At 53.0% G+C, this 19,500-nt stretch overlaps 2 long non-coding RNA genes across 2 annotated transcripts; both read right to left on the bottom strand.

Moving 5' to 3' along the window:
• Positions 1-1,661: 1,661 nt before the first annotated feature.
• Positions 1,662-8,875, bottom strand: LOC142077291 (uncharacterized). The gene is made up of 6 exons (XR_012671692.1): positions 8,812-8,875; positions 6,045-7,087; positions 3,933-3,997; positions 3,376-3,436; positions 3,167-3,272; positions 1,662-2,324 (listed from the first exon to the last, which is right to left on the bottom strand). It is a non-coding gene; the product is annotated as an uncharacterized LOC142077291 (long non-coding RNA).
• Positions 8,876-16,765: 7,890 nt separating this feature from the next.
• On the bottom strand, positions 16,766-17,772 carry LOC142077290 (uncharacterized). The gene is made up of 2 exons (XR_012671691.1): positions 17,213-17,772; positions 16,766-17,008 (listed from the first exon to the last, which is right to left on the bottom strand). It is a non-coding gene; the product is annotated as an uncharacterized LOC142077290 (long non-coding RNA).
• Positions 17,773-19,500: the final 1,728 nt, after the last annotated feature.

The raw sequence follows: 19,500 nt of genomic DNA, 5'->3' as shown, positions 1-19,500 counted from the left end.
AAAAACCTCGCATGGGAAAGGCGGGGCGGACACTGGGAGGGGCGTGTGTGGGTAGAGACATGGGTGGGGGGACATGCGTGGGGGTGACCTACGCCAGGGGGTCTGCCCGGGACCATCCACAGCAGATAACTCACCTGGGATAATCCGCAACAGATAATCCGTTCCCGATAACTGACCCTCACTGGATAACCCGCACTGGATAACCACGAGCGATGCCCCTCAAATGGCTGGTGTTTCACCCCAAATTTTCCCCAAATTGGGGGGGTTTTTTGCTTTTCTATAATATAAAAATTGGGGCTTTTTCCTTTTCCAAAATATTCAATTTGGAGGTTTTTCAACGCTTTTTCACAACAAAAATTGGCGATTTTTGCTTTTGGTTTTGTGCATGAAAATGGGCGTTTTTCTGCTTTCCAGCTGTACAAATCCAGGTGGATTTGGCTTTCCCGGGAGCTCCAAGTTGGGTATTTTTCCCCCAAAATTGCGGGGTTCTTTTTTCACCCCTTGCAGGCCCTGAATCAGGGGTTTTGTGGTATTTTTATGCCATCGCGGCAGGTCCCGCTCTGTGTGCGCGGCCCTGCAGGGGAAAGTCCCTGTTGGGGGAACTGGCCCCAAATCAGGATGGGAAACGGCGGAAAAGGAGAACAGGGAAGACGCAGCTTTTGAAAGCGCTTTTATATCTTCAATAGAGAGGTATTTCGGGGGGGGTGGGGGGGTGAAGAGTTTTTAAATCCTTTCTATAAACAGGGTTTCTTTGCATTTTAAAAACCTTATCTATCATAGACATTTACACTTAATGTATTTACACATACATATATATATATTAAGAGCATATATTTATGTTTCACTTATACCCCCCTATTTCCCACTTATCCTCCCTATTTCCCACTTATTATATGTAATACCTGTTCAGACTATATATCTGTTGACTTACATATTTTGACACTTAAATGTCTTTATAGACTTCTCTATTTACACTTACGTATATTTACACCTATATCTTTATAGACTTAGATTTTAGACTTAGGTATCTATTTACACTTATATATTATCTCTTAGATTACATATAGTATCTATTTAGACTCTCTATGTAACATGTAAGTGTAGATAGCTATATCTATTCAGACTTTTTTCTACTTTAAATTCCTTCATATATAAAATATATCATCCTTTTTGCATTTTAAAGCCCTTTATTTTTTAATTTATATGTACGCGAGTTATTTTTGTATTTTAAAACCCTATATATGTCTTTCAAATTTTTTTATACTCTAAAATCCTTTATATAATATGGCAGATATAGGTTCTTATTTTGAAATCCTTTTGTACATATAAATGAATATTATTTTTCAATATATATAACAATGAGAGATTTTTCTCTGTTTCAAGGCCTCACACATATATTTACAGTTTTTAAAAATTTTTGAAACCCCCCGTGAATTTTCAGGCATTTTTGGGCTGTGACCCCCTTTTTTTGGGGGGGAACGACACCCCCCCCCCCCCCCCCCCCATGACCCCCCATTCCCCACTCACCTGCTCCTCCACAGCATTATCACCCCCCCCGGTGATGTTGGGGTGCCCCAAATGACATCATCGCCCCCCCCAGGTCCCCCAACCCCCCCTTTTTTTCAGCCCCCAAAAAGGCACAAAATGAGGGAAACGGCCCCAACCGGCAGCTCGTTACTTTAATAATGCCGTTTACGTATGCACACACGCACCCCCGCCAAAAAGGGGGGCTCTGCTGGAAAGATAAAGGAGGGGCAGCCCCCCCAAACGCTTGCAGCCCCCCCCCAGCCCCCGTCCCGCAGGCTGGCAGCTGGCCCCTTACCGTCAGCACGCCTAACGACCGGCAGGCAAACCTGGGCTGGGGGGTCTCTCCTGAGCACCACGGGACGCTCACAGCGAGGCATCTGAAAAACAAAAATCTCAACGGATATTTCAGCCTATTAAAAAAATAGCACCGAAGGCAGCAGAGGAATTCAGTCAGGATAAGGGATAGGGTAGTAGTTGAGCTAAAGGAGGATGCTAGGCAAATGGGTCAGCTCGAAATACAACACGTCCTTTAAAAGCTAGCGCGATTCGAACGCTTAAAATCAGCATTAAGACTAACTGACACGATTTTGAACACGTTCTTCGCAGAGAAGTAAACGCTCTTGCTGGTGTTGGAAAACGTCTCGTCCCTTCCTTACAGCACCGCTGCAGGGAGATAACCCCCTGAGGCTGCAGGACAAGGGCGCGCCGTAATCAGCATCTACGCTCACGGATCCACCGCCACAGCTCCAGCCCTTGCGCTGCTGCTGCTGCGCATCTTGCTTGCTTGGTCGATAAAGCTGAAAGTGAAGTGTAAAACTTGGAAGAGTAAAATGAAAAAGAAAGAACAAATCTCAGCAATTCATTTTATGCTAAAAAGGTGTGTGTACGTTTATACACATACAAGAAGAATACTTATACCATAAAAATACTTGATTTTCCTTTTGCATTAATTTAAATTGCATAGCTGTGAATTCATACTGTTAAATTATCTACCTCCAAAACACACAGCCATCATTTGACCAGGGGTTTTGCGTGTGTTACATGACTAGGAGGGACGCCTGGCCAGCTGCGCCGAGACCGATGCTACCGAACTGCCGGGGAAACGCGCCGTTGAAAGCGAGACAGAAATAAAGTACTTCAGAGCACTCTGTCAAAAGACTGGGGAAAAAAACCCGTAACGTTCGGTTGCCTCTCTTTTTAAAGATTTAGAACAACTACCTAACTGCTTAAGTACACCTAATAAGTTATATGCTACAGCTATTTGGCAGTTGCGGTTTAAGCAATGCAAGTCAGTTTGTAAATTATACAATTTTAACTTTCTTTTTTAAAATCCATTTATGATAGAAAAATCAGTGAGATAAGAGATCTCCCATATGGTTTTACTTTTTTTTGGGGGGGGGGGGGGGGGGGGGGGAGGGGAGGCAGGCGGTGGGGAATATCAAATCTCCAGTGCTGCAATACATAAGGCTACCAAAAGGGATTGGCGGATTTGCTAATGCTTTTGGCTGTACCCAAGCATGCGGAGGAACACGTTTTTATGATATCTCGACTGTTACACCTGAGAACCAAAGATCAGCGATACATCGACTGTTGGAAGACGTGCTGCGCTTAGGTCTCTGGAAGGAAATCGACTTACTACTTTGTTTTTTTTCCAGAGAGAGTGAAAAGTCTCGTTGCGGATGACTTCTGCCAAGTACATCATCTCTGAACATGCATTCTGATGGGACGCTCATAAAAGGCAACTCCTTTGAATGAGAAAGATTTCCATTCTGGAAAATCTCTTTCCAACTGAAGTCAATTACACACTGCAGGTTAAGGAAAAAGGACATTACAGAAGCAGTAACTCACCAAAAACACAACAGGACTCGCTGTCGCTAGTTACGAGGCTGCTAACGCTTCTTGGGAAAGCCTGGAAAACACACCAAAGCGACGCCCATTTGTCCCGTTTTGTCCACGTCTCTTCTTTGACCTTGATTGCTTTTAGCACAGATGCTAGTATCTCAGTAAGGTTTTCGAGTGCTACTGTAAGGTATTTTAAACACCGACTGACCGAAAAAGCATAAAGCTTTTGTCGTGAAAACAAAGTCCGTTTCTCCTGAACATCCGAACTCTCACAAACAGTTCCTTTCCTCTTCTAGTCCAACATTACTTTCACAGCACCCTTTAATAGTAAGCACACAGAAACAGAAGACTGTGCTTTCAGGAAGAGAAAATAGACGGAGGGAAGCAAGCTTTGCATAGGCGTACCATGCTCCAGAACAGACCTTATTTATTTTTAGTATTTGTGTTAAAATATTTCACATAAAAAAAAATATAGAAGGAGAGCTGCCACATTCTTAATGTTTACTGTAAAGTCCATACTACAAGCACCTTAGGAAAAATGCAGACACGTATCACACACCTACCTCGGTACTTGCAGACCACTATGGATCCTTTCCATCTGTCTCGTACTTTCACGGCAGTTGACATTCTGCTGAGAGGAAAGGAAAAAAAAACCCAACGTTTAGCACAAAGCTTCCTTTCCTGTGAAGACTACAACACTGAGTGGAGGAAAAAGTATTTTGCATCATCTTTGGTACGGTTGTTGAGACAGGCCACCAGAGCTTCTGCATGTTTTAGACGACCGTGCCTTTTTTTTGGCTCATTGGCAGCTTTACTTTCGCTAGAACTCACTTTCCTAGAGACGCGCAGGTGACAGACACAGATACCTACGTACATTTTCTCAAGCCTAAGTATAGCCGCGATTTCCTCACCCTATATGTCCCAAGTTGAGTGTTTTTGTTAAAGAGTACAGCAACCCATCTGTCCTTGTGAACTCGCTGCAAAAGAGGAATCCTTTTTTCCAGGCCGTTTCTCCAAACGGTCAAGATCTTTGAAAACTGCAGTTGTGCCACCAAACCTGCTCAGGGTCCCTCCCAACCTTCGACCGTCACTAGATTTAACAGGCACACGCTCTCTTCCGTCTTCCAATAGCAAAAATACACAACGCTCTCAGACCCCGAGCGCAACCCTACGGACGTCCACACACACCTCGCTGTTTTGATGAGGAGCCACTGAGCACCCCTGCGAGCACAGCGGGATCATGCGCAAGACCGGTGTCCTGGTTTCGGCTGGGATAGAGTTAATTTTCTTCCTGGTATCTGGTATAGCGCTGTGGTTTAGATTTAGTACGAGAAAAACGTGGATAACAGGCTGATGTTTTAGTTGTTGCTAAGTAGCGCTTACGCTAGTCAAGGACTTTTCAGCTTCTCATGCCCTGCCAGCGAGAAGCTGGGAGGGACCTTAGCCAGGACAGCTGACCCAAACCGGCCAAAGGGATATTCCATACCATATGACGTCGCGCTCAGTATATAAGCTGGGGGAGTTGGCCGGGGGGCGGCGACCGCCGCTCGGGGACCGGCTGGGCATCAGTCGGCGGGCGGTGAGCAATCGCATTGTGCATCGCTTATTTTTATATTCTTTTATCATTATGATTGTTTCCCCTTCCTTTTCTGTCCTATTAAACTGTCTTTACCTCACCCCACGAACTTCACTTTTTTTTCCCCGATTCTCTCCCCCACCCCACTTTGGGGGCAGGGGGAGTGAGCGAGCAGCTGCGTGGTGTTTAGCTGCCTGCCAGGTTAAACCACAACGATCAGTTTCACCTACGCCGATTTCAGCGAACGCAGCTTCTGAAGCTTTAAACTGAAAACCGTATCTTGACACTTTGCCACGGTAGCAATGATCCGTAACTAGAACTCTACAAAAACGCAGTAACGCAAATTGCAAACCCTCAGCAGCGACAGCTTCAGAAATATTTCGACCGGGAACAAGGGAGAAAAACAATACAGTTTCATCTCACGCACAGGAAAGCAGCAGGCAGGGAAAAGGGTCGGCATTCGTAGCCCTTACAGAACACAGGCATTCTCCTTCCATTCCTAAACCCGCCTCTTAGGTCGAAATACCACAACACTACTACGGCAATATCGAGAGCAGGGAACAACAGCCCTGCCACTGGATGTGCTACTGACTGATGCTATTTACGTAGCAGGACACCTAGACAGAGGGGCACGTTTTTCCACACACAACCCCGAACTTCCTGAAAATTTATGTTTACCAAAACGAGCCATTTGGAACACATTGCCAAACAATGTTTGGCAATAAAACTTCGATGTGTTTGACACACACAAATTTGGGGTAACTCGCTACTTGCTTCCTGTTGTTGTTGTTGTTCTTCCTTCAGAAATTCTACTTGTAGCCAAGTTATTCGCTACCGGTTCAAGCATTTACCTTCCAGGTATTACCAGCACATTTACACAGGCAAGTAACTAAATTGCTCTTCTAAAACCACCCGAGTGAAAATTACAGCCATGAAAGAGGAGTGACAGAGAAGAAAAGGAGAGTCAGGCAGCAAGAGAGCTCTGCAGGCTGCCACCAGTCAACGTCGCACTCTTAAAAAAAAAAAAAAAAACAAAACAACCACACAAACACAAAAAACCCACAAAAACCAACAACAAAACAAAACCTTGACGTTGTACCTTTTTTTTCTTTTGGAGCTCGTCCCTGTCTCGGCAGATTGTCTTGTCAGAGCATGAAGTGCAGATGATCTGTATCCCGATGACATCTGCACGTGATGAACACGTGTTCAGAAATAGTCCAGATCTGTAAGACTGGTGTCATTTTTGTGGTTTTAAGAATCGTAACTCAATTTTATTGACCGATGCATTTGTGAGGAAACTAATTGACTTTTAAACATAGCCTCTCCTTGGGGAGAAAAATGCGTTAGGGAGTGAAAAAAATTCAGATTCAGAGCTCCCAACCATGACGGAGCAGCGGGGAAATTAATGAAAGTGAAGACCGACAGCAGCAACATTAAGCGACATTTGGCTTTAATTCTGATCACGTACTTAAGCGACTCTCCAAGTCTATACCTCGATCCTATGAATGACTAGCCCTTTTTTGGAAGGGCAAACTTTTTTCCTTAAAAGTCCTAGATTGAAGGCTCCACCGAACAGAATGTGGATTGAGCCACAGGACAACATGCCATCAACACTCTAATGAAAAAAAAAAATCAAGTAAAAAATCAAAGTTTAAATATCAGTTTCCATCGTGTTTCATTCATGACATTTCTAGTGGTACCTAGGTGCTCAAAAATTAACTATACTGTCACCACATATTACTAAAAATTGAGTTACGCATGTAAAAATAAAAGGCTATTTCCAACCTGCCCATAAAATCAGTATGAACGAACAGAGAAGAAACACTTGACCCTAAAGAAGGTGACAGGCAGCTCTTAATTTATCGTAGATGATAGTTCATTCTTTTACCTGAAAGGAAAACATTCGTAACTACCCAGGGACCGATTCGGGAACGAGGCACGCTCTGTTAACGGCAACTGTTCATCAGCGTTTCTGCACCGGCAGCAAATTTGCCTTTTCCCTGGGTTTGATGTGGAGTAGCTGCAGCGTCCTTGAACTCGCCAGTGTTTCTCCCCGCTCCCCCGGCCCCAAACGTGCCATTACCTGAGCAGCAAGCGGCATCAACCACGCAGGATTTTCTTCACATGACGCAGAAGGTGACGCTGGGAAAAGAGGAGGCACAAAATGAACCTGTTTGTCACACCCAGCCAACGGTGAAAACACAGGGAAGGATTCTGCCGTGCGGGGCCGGGCTGTGCACCCCGGGAGCTCCAGCCGGCCGGTTTCTCTCCCCTTTGCCAGGTACCGGGGAGACACTGCCGCCTCGTGCTGCCGCCTGCCCCCCGGGAGACCCCCACCTCACTTCAGCCCTCGGGAAGGGGACCGGGAGAGACCCTCCACGCAGAGAGACGCACGTGGCGTGGATTTAATCCCCGAGGGAAGAGGCCGGGCTCCCCGCTGGCAGATGGACAACTCGCCTCCCTGCCGCTCGGAGCGCCTTGCTGGGGACAGCCCTGCCTGCGCCTGGCTGCTCCGCAGCCGTGCTAGGAGTGCAGTCCGGCCGACGGATGCTCCGGCAAATAGACACTCCAGCGAATCGCAGCTCCCGCTCGTTACAGCTGCAGGTAATTTTGCCTCTGGCTAAGGCTAAGGCATGCCCCAGACAGCGGACACCCCGTCTCGTTTCAGCTCCTGCTTGCTACGGTTCTGGCTAATTGAAGCTCCAGCTCTGCACTGAAGCTCCCGTTGATTTCAGCTCCTTCTCCTTACAAGCTCCAGCTATTTGCAACAGCCTGGGCTTTTGACAAGGTCGTAAATCAATCGCCGTCAAAACTCGACTATTAGGATTAAATATCATAGTTGTACGTTGTATAAATATTCATTAGTTTGTACGATTAATTAGTTAATAACTATACTAAGCAGTCGACAAGGAAGAGCTGGACTCGAAGAGGGCGTGCAGGGTCTGAAAAGCAGAGACCACCTCTTCCCCCCAGAGACCACCGCAGACATTGAGTTTGGCCTGGTGCATGCCGGCCTCCCACACTTCGGGGTCCAGCAGGACCAGACCGCCCCCCCCCCCCCCGGGGAGGGTCCACGCACCCTGCCCACCCCCTGCTTTCCCCTGCAGCCCCCAATGCCCTCCCGCCCCCCCGCACAAACGGCTAAACCGGCTTCTGCTTTGGGCCCCCAAACCAGCTCACTTGGCGCCCATTTCTGAGCCCAAAAACCCAGCTGCTGCGCCTGTTCTCAAGTCCCAAAGATGCCCCCGGGGAGGGCAAGCGCTTGTGCGATGCTTCTGGCAGAAACGGGGCTGAAAGGTCTGATCCCGGTGCCGGGGGAGCAGCGCAGAGCTGGCTGGGACCAGCTTTTGCTCCTGGAACAACCCCAAGTCCCTGCTCCGAGGTCTTCCCCTTGGGGCCCTGGGGTGGCCTGTCCCTCCCCTTCAAATGCTCCAGGAGTTTCGGGGGCAGAAGGCCGTTTCTAAGCCCTCTCTCCAGCACCTCCTCCGTCGACTCGGCCCATGAAGCCCCCAGACTCGAGCACCTCACTGGGCCGGGCGGCCTCCATTGCCTACAGGCTGCCCGTCTACCTGCAGGGAGGGCTGGGGGGTCCCCGGCCCCACGGGGCGACAGTGGGGACTCGCAGGGAGGGCCTGTTTGCACACAGGGCCCCCCCTCCCCTCCGCCGGCCCCACTGCGCGGCCCCCCTAGGGCACACACGCCCCTCCTCCCCGCCCCCCCCCCCCCCAGCCCCACTCCCCAGATGCTCACAGCCCCTCCCCCGCCTGGAGCCCCCCCAGCACCCCTCCCCGGAGCCTGCAGGACCGCCCCCCCCCCGCCACAGCCCCACTCCTCGGCTCCCCGGGCCCGCGGCCCCTCACCCTCACGCTGCGCCGCCGCCTCGGTGCAGACCCCGCCGCGCGCCCCGTTGAAATACACTCCGCAGCCAATCAGCGCGCGGCTCCACCAGAACGCCCGCGCGGGGCACGCCGGGAGTTGTAGTCCCCCGCCCCGGGGCGCCTCGTGCAGCGCGGCTGGCTGTACAGCGACACCCGTACGATGGAGGTGATCGTGCACGGACCCTGGTGCAACCCTTGTGTCCCCCACGCTCGCAGCCCCTCCCCAGCGTTTGCAAGCACCTCCCAGCCCCAGGACCCCCGGTGGTCACAGCACCCGACCACACCATTTTACAGCCCCTTGGGAGCCCCAAGCCCCACTCTCGAATCCCGCCAGGACCCACAGCCCCACTCCCCAGCTCCTTGGGGGACCGCAGCCCCCCCCAGCCTCCCTAGGGCACACAACCCCACTCCCCAGCGCATCTAGGGCACGGAGCCCCCCAAGCCCCACCCCCCGGCCCCCTCCGGGATGCACAGCTCCCCCCAAGCCCCACCCCCCGGCCCCCTCCGGGATGCACAGCCCCACTCCTCGGCCCCCCCGAGGGTCCGCAGCCTCCCCCCAGCCCCACTCCCCCGATGCTCACAGCCTCTCCCTGGCCCGGCGCTCCGCCAGTCCCCCTCCCCGGAGCCTGCAGGTCTCCCCTCAGCCCGCCGTGCCCGCGGCCCCTCACACTCACGCTGCTCTCGTGCCGCCGCCGCCGCCGCCGCCGCCGCCGCCGCCGCCGCCGCCGCCGCCGCCGCCGCCGCCGCCGCCGCCGCCGCCGCCGCCGCCGCCGCCGCCGCCGCCGCCGCCGCGTGGGTGCAGACCCCGCCGCGCGCCCCGTTGAAATATCCACCGCAGCCAATCAGCGCGCGGCTCCACCGGGCCGCCCGCGGGGGCACGCCGGGAGTTGTAGTCCCCGCCCCGGAAGCACGCATGCGCACGGCGCCTTGTGCCGCGCGGGTGGCTGTGCAGGGACCCCCGCGCAACGGTGGTGATTGTGCAGGGACCCTTGCGCAACGAGGGGTCGGTGTGTGGAGACCCCCGTGCGATGGGGGGGGGCAGTGCAGGAGGACCCTTACGTAATTGGTTGGTGTGCAGGGGACCCTCGTGCAATGGCGGGCAGGTGCACGGGGACCCTTGTGCGATGGTGGGGATTGTGCAGGACCCTCGTGTGACAGTGGTGGTTATTATTCTCGGCAGTGCGGGAGCAAAACAGCCGGTGTCTGAAACCACTGGGGTGTTTTGGCTGCTGCTGAGCAGCCTCGAGGCCGCCTCCGGTTCCCACGTGGCTCCCATGGTGAGCGTGCACCCTCCTGCGACGGGTGCAGGTGTGCAAGGAGGGCGATCCAGGATAGGCGTCCCTCTCTGGAGGCACCCAGCTCGAGCTGGCACCTAAGAACTAATCAAGGAGTAATGAGGAACCTTCTCTCGCACCTGATGTTAACCAGCCGGATCCCAGGGTCAGACCCTGTTACGGTGATTGGACCCTGGGGAGGTGGCAGAGAGTGCCCTGGACAGGTTGGGGGGGTTCCCTGGGGAGGAGGGGAGCTCCCACCCCCCCTGACTGTGGGCACTCCCCTCAAGGAGCAGAGCATGGTGCAAGACTTTAGGGGGGATGAGGGCCAGCAGGACCCCGAGATGGCGGTGCCGGCTCTTCCCAGCGTCTCCCCAGGCACCTGCCGTGCTGGGGGGGGGGGGCTTGTCTCAGGACTGGGGGTGACCGTGGGGATGGGGGGGGGGGCCTCAGAACGGGGCAGGGGGGGAATCCTGGGGTCCGGGAGGGACCCTGGGAGTGGGGTAGGGGGACATTTGGGGACAGAGGTGTTTCTCGGGAGATTGGGGACACCATGTGGGGGGTTGCGACTAGGAGGGATGACCCTGGGGAGGTGGGGGGCACCGCGGGGAGAAGGGATCCCACCCCCCACACCTGCAGCCACCCCCACGGGCTGCTGGGACCCCGACCCACTGGGGGACCAGGTTGGGAACGATGGGGACTCACTCATGGATACTGCACAGGTAACAAAATAGTTCATGCTGCACCCTGTTGTAGGGTCTCTGGGGTGCCCTGGGCGCCGAGTCCCCACCACAGCCAGCCCTTCCCGGGGGTCCCCAGGCTGCCGGGCTCCTCTGGCCCCAGCCGGCGGGAACTGTGTCCTCCCAGCCGCTGGCCACGCAACGGCAGCACCGACCCACGGCCACGTGGGGACAGGGCTGGGGACAGGGCCGGGGGATGCCTGTGCTCCACCTGGGTCTGCAGGGCTCGGGCAGGGGGGACCCAGCATCCTGCAGCTCCGCTCCCACCCTGGGGACCCCAAACAGCCCCGGGGCAGATGGTGTCCCCAGCGTGTCCACCTGACGGGGGGTGGCCTGTGCCCCTGCGCACCCGTGTGCGTGGCGGGGGGGAGGAGGGGTACGTTGCTGTCCCTGTCGCTGGTGGCAACCGGCGTGGGGGGAAGGTGACAGTGAGGGTCCCCGCCAGTGGCCCGGAGCTCATCACCGCTGGGGGGACAGGGGACAAGCAGGGCCAGCACCAAGGAGCGACGGCAGCACAGCCCACTCTCTGGGGGTCCCCGCCCCCTGTCCCCAGCGGTCCTCTCCGTCCCCGTGTTTTATTGGGGGAACACAGAGCCCAACGATCCGCCGCAGGGACAGGGGACGGGGAGCTGCCCCAGGGATGGGGGCAGCACCGGAACACGCCGACACTCTTGGGGGTGCTGGCATGCGGGGGGGGCACCCTAACTGTTGCCGCCCGGGATGACGAGTGCACCGGGATGGGGACGGCACACGGAGGGGCCAGAGCCGGCGCGCGAACGCCGGGCTGCAGTACCACGCTTCGGCTTCGGGGCGGCAGCAGCGTAAGCGGCGGCGGCGGCGCGGCTGCGCACCTGTGCGGTGCCGGCGCTGCAGTACCGCGATTCGGCCACGGGGCGGCAGCAGCAGCGAGCAGCCGCCGGGCAGCGCGTGCCCGGGGGCGGCACGGGCGCTGCAGTTCCGCGCTTTGCGCGCCCAGCGCCCGCCGGCACCGCGCACGTGGGGCGGCAGCGGCATTTCCTTACCGGGACGAAGCGACGAACGCGGCGGCATCACCCCGCAGGCACCACGGTACGGCATTGCCGTTACCGGCGGACGGCAGCGCGGAGAAGCGGGGCGCCAGCGCGCATGCGCGGCTCAAGGGCTGCAGTACCGAATTCTAGTCGCCTGGTGGCAGCAGCGAGCAAAGAAAAGCGCGCCGCCGCGCATGCGCGGCCCGAGACCCGCAGTACCCGGTTTTGGTCGCTCGGTGGCAGCAGCGAGCAAAGAAAAGCGCGCCACCGCGCATGCGCGGCCCGAGAGCCGCAGTACCCGATTTTGGTCGCTCGGTGGCAGCAGCGAGCAAAGAAAAGCGCGCCGCCGCGCATGCGCGGCCCGAGACCCGCAGTACCCGGTTTTGGTCGCTCGGTGGCAGCAGCGAGCAAAGAAAAGCGCGCCACCGCGCATGCGCGGCCCGAGAGCCGCAGTACCCGATTTTGGTCGCTCGGTGGCAGCAGCGAGCAAAGAAAAGCGCGCCGCCGCGCATGCGCGGCCCGAGAGCCGCAGTACCCGATTTTGGTCGCTCGGTGGCAGCAGCGAGCAGAGAAAAGCGCGCCTCTGCGCATGCGCGGCTCCCGAGGCGCAGTGCCGTACTTCGGTCGCTCGGTGGCAGCAGCGAGCAAAGAAAAGCGCGCCCCCGCGCATGCGCGGCTCCCGAGAGCTGCAGTACCCGAGTTTGGTCGCTCCGTGGCAGCAGCGAGCGCGGCAACGCGCGGCACTGCGCGTGCGCGGCTCAAGAGCTGCAGTACCCAATTCCGGCCGCCGGGTGCCACCGTCGCCTCACCGACCCCTTCCCGATCTCTCCGCCCAGTTTGGACCACCGAAAGACGGTGACTGCTTACTGGGGGTACTGGGCTTAGATTTCTCTGCCCTTTTCCCACTCGCGGCCCGGGCACTAGTCTCCATCGCCTCTGTACCACAAAAAGCACCCGGTGGCCCCAGCATTTCAGTCCTTTCCCTTTGGCCGCTTTACAAGGCCCGTGGTTGTTTCCGTCCGTGCCCCCCAGCCCATTACCCGCGGAGGAGAAGCAGCACGGGGAACCTGTGGAACAGGTTTCTTTCTAACCCGGAGGAAGCCCCAGGGATCGCTGTCTCGGACTGCAGGTGGCATCGGGTTGTGGGAGTGACAGCAGCGACTCAACAGATGCTGGAGAGAGATTTTAAAAAAATAAGGCCACACGGGTGGCACCCTGAAAGCAGGGGAGGGGCAGCTATGTCCATCAGGAAACCGCGCTTCTGAGCAGACCCGGTGCCAGTGGCTGACCTGCAAACGAGCGATACGCTGGTGGTCCTGGGGCTTTGTTGTGGTGTTTGCACCTTTCCTCAACCTCTGTGCTATCAGCACTCCGCTCTCCTCATCCTGCACACGCACAAGGCTTGCCACACAGGGCTTGTCACTTGGAGGAGAGACACTGCACGACGTCACCTACCACCCTGCCCTCCAGCGTGCAAAGGAATTAGAAATGAAGCAGGGAAAGCCAAGAGGCCTGCCCGTGTATTAGGCGTCCTCAGCAGATGACCGTAGAGCCCGGCAGGTTCCATCCTTGCTCTGTACAGGGCGCGTAGCTCTGCACTCCTTGCCGCTCCTGCCAGCAAGCATCACAGTTGCACTTTGCTGCCTGCAACACGCAGCACTTAGTGGGCTGGAGGGGCTGTTCTGCCAACGTGACAGGGGAGCAGCTCGGTTCCTTTAACTGCCTAATTTGCCTCCTTGAAACAATCACTTCAACACTTGGTTTCTTTATTTTAGACCCCTCTGCATATCTCCTGGCCTGCGAGCCATTTTCAGCTAGCCACACAGCTAAGTACGGTGCTGGTAGAAACCCAGCTGCCATCTCGCTCCGATGTCAAAAGGCTTTTGTAACTTGAACCCCGATGGTTTTGCCATCGAGACTGCAAGGTGAGGAATACGCCTCTACTTGAACAAGACGGACACCTGCCAAATAGCTGAGCTGTGCACAGCGATAGGTGGCTGCCTGTGACTGACACCTTTTTCTGCTAAAACCAAAGCACGCTTCCCTTGTGAAGGGCCATCGGCAGTACAGAACGTACCTGAGCTCTCCTTGCAGCGGCTCCCCAGAGAACGGCGTCTCAGTTCGACTGAAGCGTGCAGCAGCCTGTCGTCATCCCAGCCCCTCGCCCTCGAGCGAGTGGCTGCCTGTAGCAGCGGCAGAACCGCTGCTGCGCCGAGGGGAAAGGAATGGCTTGGCGTCAAGCTCTGCGGGCTGCCTGTGTCCCGTGCAGAGCCGACGACCTCGGTAGCCCATACAAAGGGCAAAGCTAACAACCTGAGAAGGAGTCACAGCGTGTAGCAGTTTCTGCAACAACCATACTTCCCAGACTGCTTATGGAGCACAAGGCACTTGAAAGCAGCGGGAAAGAACAAGGATGGCCTATCAAGACGGTAGGAATAACACGGAGAGCCTAAAGTATTTAGCCAGGCAGGGCTTGCAACTCACCTTGTGTCATGGTTTAATCCCAGCCGGCAACTAAGCACCACGCAACCGCTCACTCGCTCCCCCCTCAGTGGGATGGGGTAGAGAATTGGAAGGGCAAAAGTGAAAAAACTCCACTTGTTTGGAAAAGGAAAGCGGGGGGGGGGGGGGGGGGAACAGAACCGAGAGAAAAACCCAGGAAAGACAAGCGGTACAAATGAAAACAATTGCTCGCCACCAACCGACCGATGCCCAGCCAGTCGCAGCCCAGCAGCGGCCCCCCTGCCAACCTCCCCCCTAGTTTTATTTCATGAGATCATACAGTCTGGAATATCCCTTGGGTCCGTCGGGGTCAGCTCTCCCAGCAGTGCGCCCTCCCAAACCCTCACGCACCCCCAGCCTGCTCGCTGGCAGGGCAGGGCGAGGAGCAGAACAGCCCCGGGCGCCGTGCAAGCGCTGCTCAGCAGGAACTAACACACCCCTGCGTCATCAATGCTGTTTTCAGCACAAACCCAAAACGCAGGAGGAGGGAGAGTGGGGTGGGAGCGGGGTGCGGGGGAGCGGGAGGGGGGTGTCAGAGTTTGGGCGGGGGGCAACGGGCAGGTTGGCGGGGCAGGCAGCACCCCAGGGGTCCGGGGCAGAGGGGTTACGGGGAGGCAGTGCGGAACACGGGGGGGTGGGAGGAGGGAGACGAGAGAGGAGGGCAGTGCGGGCACGAGGCAGGAGGGCAGGGGATACGGGGGGCGCGTCACGGGGAAAACCTTGCACGCACGGGGGAAAAACCTCGCATGGGAAAGGCGGGGCGGACACTGGGAGGGGCGTGTGTGGGTAGAGACATGGGTGGGGGGACATGCGTGGGGGTGACCTACGCCAGGGGGTCTGCCCGGGACCATCCACAGCAGATAACTCACCTGGGATAATCCGCAACAGATAATCCGTTCCCGATAACTGACCCTCACTGGATAACCCGCACTGGATAACCACGAGCGATGCCCCTCAAATGGCTGGTGTTTCACCCCAAATTTTCCCCAAATTGGGGGGGTTTTTTGCTTTTCTATAATATAAAAATTGGGGCTTTTTCCTTTTCCAAAATATTCAATTTGGAGGTTTTTCAACGCTTTTTCACAACAAAAATTGGCGATTTTTGCTTTTGGTTTTGTGCATGAAAATGGGCGTTTTTCTGCTTTCCAGCTGTACAAATCCAGGTGGATTTGGCTTTCCCGGGAGCTCCAAGTTGGGTATTTTTCCCCCAAAATTGCGGGGTTCTTTTTTCACCCCTTGCAGGCCCTGAATCAGGGGTTTTGTGGTATTTTTATGCCATCGCGGCAGGTCCCGCTCTGTGTGCGCGGCCCTGCAGGGGAAAGTCCCTGTTGGGGGAACTGGCCCCAAATCAGGATGGGAAACGGCGGAAAAGGAGAACAGGGAAGACGCAGCTTTTGAAAGCGCTTTTATATCTTCAATAGAGAGGTATTTCGGGGGGGGTGGGGGGGTGAAGAGTTTTTAAATCCTTTCTATAAACAGGGTTTCTTTGCATTTTAAAAACCTTATCTATCATAGACATTTACACTTAATGTATTTACACATACATATATATATATTTAGAGCATATATTTATGTTTCACTTATACCCCCCTATTTCCCACTTATCCTCCCTATTTCCCACTTATCCTCCCTATTTCCCACTTATTATATGTAATACCTGTTCAGACTATATATCTGTTGACTTACATATTTTGACACTTAAATGTCTTTATAGACTTCTCTATTTACACTTACGTATATTTACACCTATATCTTTATAGACTTAGATTTTAGACTTAGGTATCTATTTACACTTATATATTATCTCTTAGATTACATATAGTATCTATTTAGACTCTCTATGTAACATGTAAGTGTAGATAGCTATATCTATTCAGACTTTTTTCTACTTTAAATTCCTTCATATATAAAATATATCATCCTTTTTGCATTTTAAAGCCCTTTATTTTTTAATTTATATGTACGCGAGTTATTTTTGTATTTTAAAACCCTATATATGTCTTTCAAATTTTTTTATACTCTAAAATCCTTTATATAATATGGCAGATATAGGTTCTTATTTTGAAATCCTTTTGTACATATAAATGAATATTATTTTTCAATATATATAACAATGAGAGATTTTTCTCTGTTTCAAGGCCTCACACATATATTTACAGTTTTTAAAAATTTTTGAAACCCCCCGTGAATTTTCAGGCATTTTTGGGCTGTGACCCCCTTTTTTTGGGGGGGAACGACACCCCCCCCCCCCCCCCCCCCATGACCCCCCATTCCCCACTCACCTGCTCCTCCACAGCATTATCACCCCCCCCGGTGATGTTGGGGTGCCCCAAATGACATCATCGCCCCCCCCAGGTCCCCCAACCCCCCCTTTTTTTCAGCCCCCAAAAAGGCACAAAATGAGGGAAACGGCCCCAACCGGCAGCTCGTTACTTTAATAATGCCGTTTACGTATGCACACACGCACCCCCGCCAAAAAGGGGGGCTCTGCTGGAAAGATAAAGGAGGGGCAGCCCCCCCAAACGCTTGCAGCCCCCCCCCAGCCCCCGTCCCGCAGGCTGGCAGCTGGCCCCTTACCGTCAGCACGCCTAACGACCGGCAGGCAAACCTGGGCTGGGGGGTCTCTCCTGAGCACCACGGGACGCTCACAGCGAGGCATCTGAAAAACAAAAATCTCAACGGATATTTCAGCCTATTAAAAAAATAGCACCGAAGGCAGCAGAGGAATTCAGTCAGGATAAGGGATAGGGTAGTAGTTGAGCTAAAGGAGGATGCTAGGCAAATGGGTCAGCTCGAAATACAACACGTCCTTTAAAAGCTAGCGCGATTCGAACGCTTAAAATCAGCATTAAGACTAACTGACACGATTTTGAACACGTTCTTCGCAGAGAAGTAAACGCTCTTGCTGGTGTTGGAAAACGTCTCGTCCCTTCCTTACAGCACCGCTGCAGGGAGATAACCCCCTGAGGCTGCAGGACAAGGGCGCGCCGTAATCAGCATCTACGCTCACGGATCCACCGCCACAGCTCCAGCCCTTGCGCTGCTGCTGCTGCGCATCTTGCTTGCTTGGTCGATAAAGCTGAAAGTGAAGTGTAAAACTTGGAAGAGTAAAATGAAAAAGAAAGAACAAATCTCAGCAATTCATTTTATGCTAAAAAGGTGTGTGTACGTTTATACACATACAAGAAGAATACTTATACCATAAAAATACTTGATTTTCCTTTTGCATTAATTTAAATTGCATAGCTGTGAATTCATACTGTTAAATTATCTACCTCCAAAACACACAGCCATCATTTGACCAGGGGTTTTGCGTGTGTTACATGACTAGGAGGGACGCCTGGCCAGCTGCGCCGAGACCGATGCTACCGAACTGCCGGGGAAACGCGCCGTTGAAAGCGAGACAGAAATAAAGTACTTCAGAGCACTCTGTCAAAAGACTGGGGAAAAAAACCCGTAACGTTCGGTTGCCTTTCTTTTTAAAGATTTAGAACAACTACCTAACTGCTTAAGTACACCTAATAAGTTATATGCTACAGCTATTTGGCAGTTGCGGTTTAAGCAATGCAAGTCAGTTTGTAAATTATACAATTTTAACTTTCTTTTTTAAAATCCATTTATGATAGAAAAATCAGTGAGATAAGAGATCTCCCATATGGTTTTACTTTTTTTTTGGGGGGGGGGGGGGGGGGAGGGGAGGCAGGCGGTGGGGAATATCAAATCTCCAGTGCTGCAATACATAAGGCTACCAAAAGGGATTGGCGGATTTGCTAATGCTTTTGGCTGTACCCAAGCATGCGGAGGAACACGTTTTTATGATATCTCGACTGTTACACCTGAGAACCAAAGATCAGCGATACATCGACTGTTGGAAGACGTGCTGCGCTTAGGTCTCTGGAAGGAAATCGACTTACTACTTTGTTTTTTTTCCAGAGAGAGTGAAAAGTCTCGTTGCGGATGACTTCTGCCAAGTACATCATCTCTGAACATGCATTCTGATGGGACGCTCATAAAAGGCAACTCCTTTGAATGAGAAAGATTTCCATTCTGGAAAATCTCTTTCCAACTGAAGTCAATTACACACTGCAGGTTAAGGAAAAAGGACATTACAGAAGCAGTAACTCACCAAAAACACAACAGGACTCGCTGTCGCTAGTTACGAGGCTGCTAACGCTTCTTGGGAAAGCCTGGAAAACACACCAAAGCGACGCCGATTTGTCCCGTTTTGTCCACGTCTCTTCTTTGACCTTGATTGCTTTTAGCACAGATGCTAGTATCTCAGTAAGGTTTTCGAGTGCTACTGTAAGGTATTTTAAACACCGACTGACCGAAAAAGCATAAAGCTTTTGTCGTGAAAACAAAGTCCGTTTCTCCTGAACATCCGAACTCTCACAAACAGTTCCTTTCCTCTTCTAGTCCAACATTACTTTCACAGCACCCTTTAATAGTAAGCACACAGAAACAGAAGACTGTGCTTTCAGGAAGAGAAAATAGACGGAGGGAAGCAAGCTTTGCATAGGCGTACCATGCTCCAGAACAGACCTTATTTATTTTTAGTATTTGTGTTAAAATATTTCACATAAAAAAAAATATAGAAGGAGAGCTGCCACATTCTTAATGTTTACTGTAAAGTCCATACTACAAGCACCTTAGGAAAAATGCAGACACGTATCACACACCTACCTCGGTACTTGCAGACCACTATGGATCCTTTCCATCTGTCTCGTACTTTCACGGCAGTTGACATTCTGCTGAGAGGAAAGGAAAAAAAAACCCAACGTTTAGCACAAAGCTTCCTTTCCTGTGAAGACTACAACACTGAGTGGAGGAAAAAGTATTTTGCATCATCTTTGGTACGGTTGTTGAGACAGGCCACCAGAGCTTCTGCATGTTTTAGACGACCGTGCCTTTTTTTTGGCTCATTGGCAGCTTTACTTTCGCTAGAACTCACTTTCCTAGAGACGCGCAGGTGACAGACACAGATACCTACGTACATTTTCTCAAGCCTAAGTATAGCCGCGATTTCCTCACCCTATATGTCCCAAGTTGAGTGTTTTTGTTAAAGAGTACAGCAACCCATCTGTCCTTGTGAACTCGCTGCAAAAGAGGAATCCTTTTTTCCAGGCCGTTTCTCCAAACGGTCAAGATCTT

This window comes from Calonectris borealis, unplaced genomic scaffold, assembly GCF_964195595.1.
Source record: "Calonectris borealis unplaced genomic scaffold, bCalBor7.hap1.2 HAP1_SCAFFOLD_196, whole genome shotgun sequence".
In the NCBI taxonomy this organism is placed as follows: Eukaryota; Metazoa; Chordata; class Aves; order Procellariiformes; family Procellariidae; genus Calonectris; species Calonectris borealis.
Note: the sequence above shows the minus strand (reverse complement) of the source record. Positions and strands in the feature narration are given on the sequence as shown.